The sequence below is a fragment of the Homarus americanus genome, unplaced genomic scaffold, assembly GCF_018991925.1.
Source record: "Homarus americanus isolate GMGI-L3 unplaced genomic scaffold, GMGI_Hamer_2.0 scaffold11302, whole genome shotgun sequence".
NCBI classification, from domain to species: domain Eukaryota; kingdom Metazoa; phylum Arthropoda; class Malacostraca; order Decapoda; family Nephropidae; genus Homarus; species Homarus americanus.
The window spans coordinates 515,628-526,658 of record NW_024736744.1 but is presented as its reverse complement, the minus strand read 5'-3'; positions in this window follow the sequence as shown (position 1 = coordinate 526,658).

The window sequence follows — 11,031 nt, the reverse complement described above, 5'->3', positions numbered from 1 at the left end:
TTAATCACATAATTTAGATTAACCTTAATGGGAAATATAATTTAATTTGTATCTGAATAGCGTGTTGTTGTGTACCGGGGTTTGTGTGACACTGATATAACTGTTTGGTTTAAAAAAGGTTATAGGAGAATATTTGTCAGTATGTGTGGTTTGGTTGATTCACAGCTTTACTTTACAGCGACCATTTATATTAATGACAAATTGATTGTGGCGCTGATCTTCCATCAGAGTAGTGATCCCCGCTGGCCCACGATGGCTCATGCTGATCGTTCCAAACTCCAACAAATATTATTTTCGTAAACGAAATTAATTCAGTATATACAGCGCTGGGAGTTGGTTGGTATGTATGTGAGGGTCTGAGATACGGTCTGTCTGGTTCGGTGTGTGTTGTGAGTACTGGACTGGACTGGACTGGACTGGACTGCCGATTTTCATATATTTTGTGACCTGGTGTGGAGCGGCTCGACTCAGAACAGCTTAGACTTCCCCAGCACTCGCTATTATCTCCTCTACTAAAGGACTTGTTCCTTAATGGTGTTCCTCTTCTACAACACACCGAGTCTTCACTAAGATAGTATAAGAAAAGGGTGGATAATAAAGTAACAAGAAACTGAACAAAACAATAAGTATGTAAATATAACAATGATACAACATAGTTTACAACCCACAGGTCAATACTAACACTCACTCTGGGTGTGGAGGGTTGTTACTCAAGGTGTTATGTGCACATTTTTCCTCTTATTTTTTCCCCTAATTGTGATATTCAGTGTTTACTTTTTATCTTGGGATGGAGGGGCGGCGGTGTGTTTACAAATGTTTGCCTCCTGTCCTGCGTGTGCCTGTTGTACCCGGGAGCCCACCAGTTATGGAGCCCACCAGCTAAGGAGCCCACCAGTTATGGAGCCCATCAGCTAAGGAGCCCACCAGTTATGGAGCCCATCAGCTAAGTAGCCCAACAGTTAAGGAGCCCACCAGTTATGGAGCCCACTTACACACACTCACATTTATCTCAAAACTATTAGGTAAATGATCTTCAGACTTCAGAAGAGTAATGTGATTTTTCTATCTCTTTCAGGTAAGCGTCGCCATTCAGCATCAGTTCCTGTGCAGGTATCGTGATGGAGTCAATTATAACAAATAAATGTGAACAGTTCCAGTGTATAGCTCGTGCACTGTACACCTGTCCCTCCAGGGAGACGTTAGAGGCCTTATTCTCATGGTGGCTTAAGGTTAGGTTAGGTTAACGTTAGGGTAATTAATCTTCAGGTTAAATAAACTATGCTATCAAATATTCAGGTGTTTCAAAGTGACTACTATACCTCAGAGGCACCACAGGTCTGTAGAGGCAGCTGGCGGGATAATATATATTTACAACACACCAGAACACGGCTGACTTCCGCGGTCAACAGCATATTACTCTAACTGTAGTATCCTTGGCGAGGGTTCAGTCAGTACCATAGTCAAATCTGGACCAAGTTTTCACAACATACAATTATATAATGGCTCACTGGAGGTCGTAACTACACCTTTATTTATTTATTTATTTATTTATTCATCGACATTCGTACTCACCCAGGGAAGACAAACCTTCATTCAGATATTATACAAATCTTTTTTTACTAGATACCGTATAATACGTTGAATCAATATGTAACCTTTGCGTAAAAAAAAATCGGTCACTTGTTTTATATTTGTACACACGCTTTGTATACAAGATTTATTCTGATGGTGAAACAACAATGACCAGTGTGTTAAGTTTATAACAGAGGTCGGGGCCCCGTCTGAACCAGCTGTTGTACTTTGACTCTCCAAGACTGACAGGCGTAGGATGTAGTCTCATTACCAGAGTTGAATTAATCTCTCTCTCTCTCTCTCTCTCTCTCTCTCTCTCTCTCTCTCCTAGTGCAATATTTGTTTGTGTATGTTAGTAATTATTTGTATCTATATGCACGTCTGCACATTGTATAGTTGACCTCTGTTCTACAAACCAGTTTCATTTTCCAAAACCCTGTGTGGTAGAAGAGCGTGTGTAGCAAATAATTAATATCTGTGAGGGATAAAATCCTTGTTCAGTCAGTGTTAAGAATTCCCAGATTAATATTAGTCAATTTGATCAAGGAAAGCCGACAAAGCCAGGAGATGTTTGCTGCCAGTAGAGTCCTTATGCTAGGCGGTCACCTATCCAACAACTACCCAGACCCAACGTGAACAAATATTAAATGGTTCGATCCTTACTTACCCAGCAGCGGTGAACACCACATCCCCTGACCTAACAGAGCAGCTCCGGGAACAAGAAAAATCAAATTCCTAATTTGGGCAAATCAACCTCTGAAAATATTAAGCAAGCCTACACACACATCTGCAGTTGTAGTGAGGTAGCGGCTTAGCAGTCAGGTACAACGGCCATCAAGACGGTGGGAAGGACTTTGTTGGCGCCAACATCAGGTCACAAGAATGTCTACAGACCAGCTCCCACAGTACCTGATCTACAGTTAATCTACAGTATATGTTGACTCTGTTTCTTATGTTTTCGTATTGAAAGCTTTTGTCAATCAAGTGACCCACTCCTCGATTTCACCATATCATCTCTGTTCATTGTATATTTTCAGCCTTCGGGCTGCCATATTACCTTAATAAACCGTTAATTATTATTATTACACACACACACACTTCTTCAGAACTCTTCAGAACGCCTCACTTGTCGTTGCTCCCCGTGTCCCAACACAACACACTCAAGATAATCATTATAATTAACGTTCATAAGGTTGACGGTGTGGCAGCAGGAAGTCAGCTTCAGTATCCCCCGACCCTACTACAGTATGTCCTTACATCACCTTCATTATTAACCTTTATATTAAGGAGAATGTTAACTCATTAGTGGTCTCTTTTTCCTGTACCTAATTTATTATGAGGAAAATGTAATAATAACAATAACACCAAAAACAACAGTAAAAATAATAATAATAATAATAATAATAACAAAAGTAATAACAATATTAATACTAAGCAATAATATTAGCCATAAACATAATGCATAATAATATTACAGGTAGGCAAACTCCCACACTCAGCAGCTAAAAGTGATCCACTAAACAAACTCAGGTGAATACCGGGTAAATATATAGGAATATGTTGATCGCTTAATTAACCTCACAGAAAAATCAGTCGAGTTGTCAATGGCAGTGACGCTGAAAATCAGAAACAAATGTAATTAACCTGTGAGGTATTTTATACTTACAAAGGTTCTGTAGTATTTACGTTGTTGAATAAACTGTATCTCTTTCATTCTCTCCTCTTCTCTTCCTTAATAACTCTTCTTTTTCTTCTTCTCTCTCCATCTTCTCTCCTTTTTCTTCCCTTGTTCATCTCACTGATCCTCTCCCTCATCCTCCCTTACTTCTCCCTCATTATCTCGCCCAGTGCCGGATTTAGACCTGTGGAGGCCCATGGGCAGCCTCTTTGTGGAGGTCCCTTCCTTATAACTACCCAAGAGGGTGAGGTGGCGAGCGAAAAGAGCCTAAACATCTGGGAGTTCCGGGGGGCGCTGTAAGCCCCCCGGGAAAATTTTGAAATTTGAACACTTCTTTGGAGAATTTTGAAGCCATATGCAGTTATACTGAGGAAATTAGAACATTGAGAAATTTTTAATTAACTGTATATTTATAGATAGTGTACAAATCCCCAACACACACACACACACAAAAGTGTGTGTGCGTGTGTTGGGAATTTGTACACATGACTTTTAAAGAATGAGAATAAAAATAATCTAAATGAATAAACAAATAAATAAAATATTGTAATATGTGGAGGCCCCCAGATTGTGGAGGCCCCTGGGCAGCTGCCCACTTTGCTCACTCCTGAATCCGGCCCAGATCTCGCCTCAATCAAATTCCTCTTTTTCCTTCTCTCCCCATCCTTTCTTCCCCTTTTCTTACCTTTGTTATCTCACAGATCCTCTCTCTCTCTCCCTCTCTCTCTCTCTCCCTCATCCACTTTCCCTTCCTCCATCTTTTCCTCTCCCACTTCTTCACTTTTCCTCACTCCCTCATTTTTAAGTAGGAATACAAATTAATGGTAAACTAATATAAAATAAACGCTCATAGATGATACTGTACTGCTTTTATCACAGATAGTGGAGAGGCATTAAAAAAATCGTTAACAGATTTGTAGAACGGCGAAGAATATGGGTTAAGAATTAATGCTGTAAAGACCAAAGTAATGGTCTTTTAATTAATAGATCCTTCAATAAGAATTATAAATTCGGCAACAGGAAGCTTAAACAAGTGACAATTTTGGTGCATTTAGGAAGTAACATTAGCTGTGATGGTAGATGTGCAAAAGAAATCAAAACAAGAATAGGTCATCTAAAAATAGCAAACCGTTATCTAAAATATTAAATAAAATGGGATATAAACTGGGAGGGTCACCTGTGAGTGGGGCGAAACAAGGCAGGTGCAGGCAAGCAGTGTAGGTGAGGGCGGAAGCAGTGTAGGTGCTGGGCAGGCAGTGTGGTGCTGGGCGAGGCAGTGTAGGTGTGGGAGCGAGCAGTGTGGGTGTGGGACTGAGCAAGGTGGGTGAGGGCGAGCAGTGTAGGTGCAGGGCCGAGCAAGGTGAGGTGTGGGGCAGAGCAGTGGAGGTGTGGGAGCGAGCAATTGTAGGTCAGACGAGCAAGGTAGGTAATGGGGCAGAGCAGTGTAGGTGTGGGGCAGGCAGTGTAGGTTGAGACGAGCAGTGTAGGTGCAGGGCAGGCAAAGGTAGGTCTGGGGCAGGCAAAGGTAGGTGGGGCAGGCAGTGTAGGTGAGGGGGCAGGCAGTGTAGGTGCTGGGCAGGCAGTGTGGGTGTGGGGCAGGCAAAGGTGGGTGTGGGGCAGGCAGTGTGGGTGTGGGGCGAGCAGTGTGGGTGCAGGGCCGAGCAGTGTGGGTGCAGGGGCAGGCAAGGTGAGTTGCAGGGGCAGGCAGTGTGGGTGCAGGGGCCGGGGCAGGGGTGTGGGTGAGGGGCAGGAGGAAGCAGTGTAGGTGCTGGGCAGGCAGTGTAGGTGTGGGGCAGACAGTGTAGGTGCAGGGCAGGCAATTGCAGGTATGGGGCAGGCAGTGTAGGTGTGGGGCAGGCAGTGTGGGTGTGGGGCAGGCAAGGTGGGTGAGGGCAGGCAGGTGGAGTGCGGAGACAAGCAGGGGTAGGTGTGGGACAGGCTGGTGGGTGTGGGGCCGAGCAGTGTGGGTGTGTGGGGCAGGCAAAGGGTGGGTGAGGAGCGAGCAAGGTGGGTGTGTGGAGCAGAGACAAGGTAGGTGTGGGGCGAGAGCAGTGTAGGTGTGGGGCGAGAGCAGGGTGTAGGTGCCAGGGCGAGCAGTGTGGGTGCGGGCGAGCAAAGGTAGGTGCAGGGAGCAGGCAAAGGTAGGTGGGGCAGAGCAGTGTAGGTGAGGGGCAGGCAGTGTAGGTGCTGGGCAGGCAGTGTAGCAGGTGTGGGGCGAGCAAAGGTAGGTGTGGGGCGAGCAGTGTAGGTGTGGGCAGGCAGTGGGGTGCCCAGGGGCAGGCAGTGTGGGTGCAGGGCAGAGCAAGATGGGTCTGGGGCAGGCAGTGTGGGTTGGGGCAGGCGGTGTGGGTGGGGGCAGGCAGGTGTGGGTGCTGGGCCAGGCAGTGTGGGTGTGGGGCGAACAGTGTGGGTGCGGGGCGGGCAGGTGCAGGTATGGGGCCAGAGCAGTGTGGGTGTGGGGCAGGCAGTGTGGGTGTGGGGCAGGCCAAGGTGGGTGAGGGGCAGGCAGTGTAGGTGCCCAGGGCAAGCAAGGTAGGTGTGGGACGGAGAGCAGTGTGGGTGTGGGGCAGAGCAGTGTGGAATGTGGGGCAGGCAAGGTGGGTGTGAGGAACAGGCAAGGTAGGTGTGGGGCAGGCAAGGTAGGTGTGGGGCGAGCAGTGTAGGTGTGGGGCCAGGCGGTGTAGGTGCAGGGCCGAGCAGTGTAAGGTGCCAGGCAGGAGGCAAGGTGGGTGCAGAGCCGAGCAGTGTATGTCTTGAGGGCGAGCAGGTGTGGGTGCTGGGCAGGCAGTGTAGGTGTGGGGTGAACAGTGTATGTGTGCAGGCAGGCAGTGCAGGTGTGGGGCAGAGCAGTGTAGGTGTGGGGCAGGCAAAGGTGGTTGAGGGGCAGAGTAGTGTAGGTGCAGAGACGAGCAGTGTGGGTGATGGGCGAGCAGTGTAGGTGCTGGGCGAGTGGTGTGGGTGCAGGGCAGAGAGCAGTGGGTGAGGGTGAGCATTGTAGGTGCAGGGGCAGAGCAGTGTGGGTGCAGGGCGAGCAAAGGTAGGTCGCAGGAGCAGGCAAAAGGTAGGTCTTGAGCCGAGCAGTGTAGGTGAGGGCGAGCAGTGTGGGTGCTGGGCAGGCAGTGGGTGTGGGGCAGGCAGTGTGGCTGTGGGGCGAGCAGTGTAGGTGTGGGGCAGGCAGTGTAGCTGTGTGGGCCAGACAGTGTAGGTGAGGGACAGGCAGTGTAGGTGCAGGGCCGAGCAGTGTAGGTGCAGAGACAGAGCAGTGTAGGTGCAGGGCAGAGCAAAAGTGGGTGCAGGAGCGAGCAGTGCTTGAGTGCTGGAGCAGGCAGTGTAGGTGTGGGGCAGAACAGTCTAGGTGCAGAACCAGCAATTAGCCAGGTGTGGGGCAGAGCAGTGTGGGTGTGGGGCAGAGCAGTGTAGGTGTGGGGTGAGCAGTGTAGGTGTGGGGCAGAGCAAAGGTGGAGTGAGGGGCAGACAGTGTAGGTGCAGGGCGAGTAGTGTTAGTGAGGGCGAGCAGTGTAGGTGCTGGGCGAGCAGTGTGGGTGTGGGGCAGACAGTGTGGGTGCAGGGGCGGAGCAGTGGTGTGGGTGTGGGGCAGGCAGGTGTGGGTGTGGGGCAGAGCAGTGTGGGTGTGGGGCAGAGCAAGGGTGGGTGGGGCAGGCAGGAGGGTGTAGGTGCGGGGCGAGCAGTGTAGGTGCGGGACGAGCACGGTAGGTGCGGGGCGAGCAAGGTAGGTGCGGGGCGAACAATGCAGGTGTGGGGTGAGTAAGGCAGGTGTGGGGCGAGTTAGGCAGATGTGGGGCGAGCAAGCCAGGTGTGGGGCAAACAGGACAGGTGTGGGTTAAGAGACAGGTAGAATTAAAATATGATTCATGGCTGAAGAGGAACATTGAAACGCCAATGAGATGTCAACACGAGGAGCAGCACCACTGTAATACCTCAGGAAGAATATGATGATGAGAGGTGGTGACAGTTCTGCTTGCCGTGAAAAAGAGAGAGCAAGTATAGGGAACAAAGAATAGGTGTGAGGGAGGGAAAAGTCTGGCGAGCGTGCTGGTAGAAGCTGCAGCAAGAAGAGGATTCACTGGGATGATGCCAGGATATCCGAAGATACGGGAGGCGGGAGAAAAATAACACCAGGGAACTTAAAGTCCTGTAACATTATTTTTTCAAGGTGATTGAATATTCACTTTTAGGGGCCAAAACTATGTTTAGTATTTAATGTGAATTTACTAGAGATTAGAATATCGCCTGATTTGTTTTCTTGTGGGGAAATAAGTTAGAGAAAGATAACTGCAAATATGGTTTTGGGATGTTAAGCGAGACATGGTGAAGTGGAGGCAGAGTTATCCGTCTGTGGCCAACACGATGAAAACCACAAGTCTGAAACAGAATCTCTCTTTTTTTTTAATACAGTATCCTTTCTCGATAGTGAATTAAAACATTTTAGAACCAGTTGTTACGAGATGGGGATTTAGAATATAGTTAAAAGTCTACCCAGATCCCAACAGGCAACAACAATAAAAAAACAAAGACAATCGGACTATAAAAGGGTAGACAAAGGATGCGAGTTTTTGTTGTGTATAATAAAGTACCATAAATTCCTTAAAAAAATATTCAGCTTTCTATAATTTACCCTTAACCATACTTAACCTAAACATTAACAGTATATACATATTTATACAACATACAATAATTTGAAGCAAGGTGGAGGTGGGGAGGCAATACAAGATTACAAATACTTAAGTGCGGAGCTGAGATGGCTGACGAGTAAGGCTGAGTATTGTAGAAGACGGTAGGTAGTCAATGTGCCGTAGGTTTCCAGGATAGATGATCCTGTGGTCACTTCCCAGAGTGAACTGAACTCTCATCGAACTAGAGCTGATGAGGAAGACTTTGAGGAGGTGACACAACAACCAGGATATGGAGAAGGGAAACCCCGGAGTGGTAACTAAGAGTAGTCATACTCGGGTTTCGTCCCTAGATGGCGTTGCTCGTGGTGCTGGGTAGGTAGATCAGGACAATAGATGGCGTGGTTCGTAGTGCTGGGTAGGTAGATCATGACAATTGATGGCGTGGTTCGTAACACCCCCCTCCAAAGACCTCCGTAGCGCGGGCGCGAAGGAGGTGATCACCTGGTGCGTCTGGAGAGTAGCTGCTGCATTTCCACTGGAGCTCGGGATAAGGAGTCCGCAATCAGGTTGTCCACCCCCTTTATGTGCCGGACTTGTAGCTTATAGGGCTGGGTGAGGAGAGCCCAGCGGAGGATTCGCTGGTTGGAGGTCTTGTTGGTTTGGATGAACGTGAGTGGGTTATGGTCAGTGAAGACTAGGGTTGTTTGTGGGCAAGACTGGAGGTAACATTCAAACTTCTTTATTGCCAACACCAGAGCCAGGGCCTCCTTCTCTATGGTCGAGTAGTTGGTCTGATGTTTTTTCAACTTGGCGGAGTAGTATGCCACAGGGTGAAGGACATCAGTGGTTGGGTCGGGTTGTAGGAGCACAGCCCCCACTCCGACACCGCTAGCGTCGATTTGCAGATGGAAGGGCAAGGTGTAGTCAGGGGGGTGGACTACAGGCTTGGAGGCAAGGAAGGCTTTGAGGCGGTGGAAAGACTGGTCGCACCTCTGGTTCCAGATGTAAGGGACCGCAGAACTGGTAAGGTCTGTGAGGGGTCCGGCCACGCTGGAGAAGTTACTGCAGAACCGACGGTAGTAGCCGCACATCCCCAGGAAGCGCATGAGTTCCTTCCTCGTCCTGGGAGTGGGGAAGGACAAGATGGCTTTAACGTTTGCGTCCTTGGGTCTCACCATACCATGCCCAACGATATGTCCCAGGTAAGTCACTGAGGCCCGGCCAAAAGCAGATTTAGCCAGGTTTATGGTGAATCCAGTCTCTTGCAGTCGTGCGAACAGTATCTCTAAACGCACCAGATGTTCGTTCCAGCCGTTCGACACCACCACCAGGTCATCCAGGTAGGCGAACGTCCCACCTAGGTCCTGAATCAGGTAATTGATTGCCCTCTGGAATGTGGCCGGAGCATTAGAAAAGCCAAACCATACTTAACCTAAACATTAACAGTATATACATATTTATACAACATACAATAATTTGAAGCAAGGTGGAGGTGGGGAGGCAATACAAGATTACAAATACTTAAGTGCGGAGCTGAGATGGCTGACGAGTAAGGCTGAGTATTGTAGAAGACGGTAGGTAGTCACTGTGCAGCAGGTTTCCAGGATAGGTGATCCTGTGGTCACTTCCCAGAGTGAAGTGAACTCTCATCCAACTAGAGCTGATGAGGAAGACTTTGAGGAGGTGACGCAACAACCAGGATATGGAGAAGGGAAAACCCGGAGTGGTAACTAAGAGTAGTCATACTCGGGTTTCGTCCCTAGATGGCGTTGCTCGTGGTGCTGGGTAGGTAGATCAGGACAATAGATGGCGTGGTTCGTAGTGCTGGGTAGGTAGACCATGACAATTGATGGCGTGGTTCGTAACACAGTGTTAACGAATAAGTCGTTCAAAAAACCATCTTTACAAAATTATTTTAGACATTATGAACGACGAGGAATTTTGTCAACCCTACCGAGACAACAAGAGTCACAGTGTTCATGAAATTCATCGACCTCCCCAGTAAAGATAGTTTTTTGAGCGACTGTACCTCTAAGGTCTGTCATCTCATTATATTTATTGTTCAACCTTTATGAGACAGACTGTGTGAATTGGCTTTTCCCATCATAAATAAAATGTAGCATTAAGTAGCCAGCCAACGCATGTATGGTAGAAAACTTATACTAACTGGTGAATATGCTTGTCAGAAGCGCAGTAGAAGGAAAGTGTTGCGAAAATTGGCGTGTACAAGCAGACCGAAGGCAGTTGGTGACTGGGGCCTGTTCACTACTACTGAAAATGAATATAAAAATATACAAGAGAAGAAAAATAATTTGAGCCAGCAAAACAGAAAAAAAAAATTCCTTGATCGGTCATATACTGCTCTCATATCTGGTGTGGCTCCTCTTCTGTCCAACTGTTAGATAGGATGGTATCAAAGTCATTTTGTCCTGTTAACTCTCCTCCTTTAGTCAATGATCTCTCCTCCCTTTCTCTTCGCCGCAATGTTGCTTCACTCTCTCTCTTTTACAGGTACTTTAATGGGCAATGTTCGGTGGATTTGGCATACTGTGTACCGCCGGCAAGGCCGTGGGCTCGTAACACTGGTCCTGCCCGCTGTGCCTGTCGGTCACACTATAATAACCCGTTATAGTATATCCTTCTTTCCTCACACAGCCAAACTGTGGAATGCTCTGCCTTCTTCTGTGCTTCCATCCTACTTACAATCTGCCTCACGTAAAAAAAATAGTTTTCCGGCATCTTCGTGGTGTAGATTAACATACTCTTTTTTTCCTCTCATTATTCTTCGCCACCAGACCCCGTTGTTGGTCGATGACCTGTGCCCGGGTGGACCATTCCCCATAAAAAATAAATAAACCTAAGCTATTTCCTGAAAACTTAAATACTAATCTAAGTTATAATTTCGAAAAATAATATTAACATTCGAATGCAAGGATTTTTAGAAAATATATCTCAGAATTTCCTTTCAACTATGTAATTAAATGTATGATATATTAATGAAAAAAAATGATGTTACACCCTTTTTATGACATTATTAAAAAAAATATATTGTTCCCGGGAAAAAAAAAACATGTAATAGATCTATTATTCTACTTTGGAGCAAAGTTCTTAGCTGAAAAACCCTGGTCCTAATCAATACGTTAAATT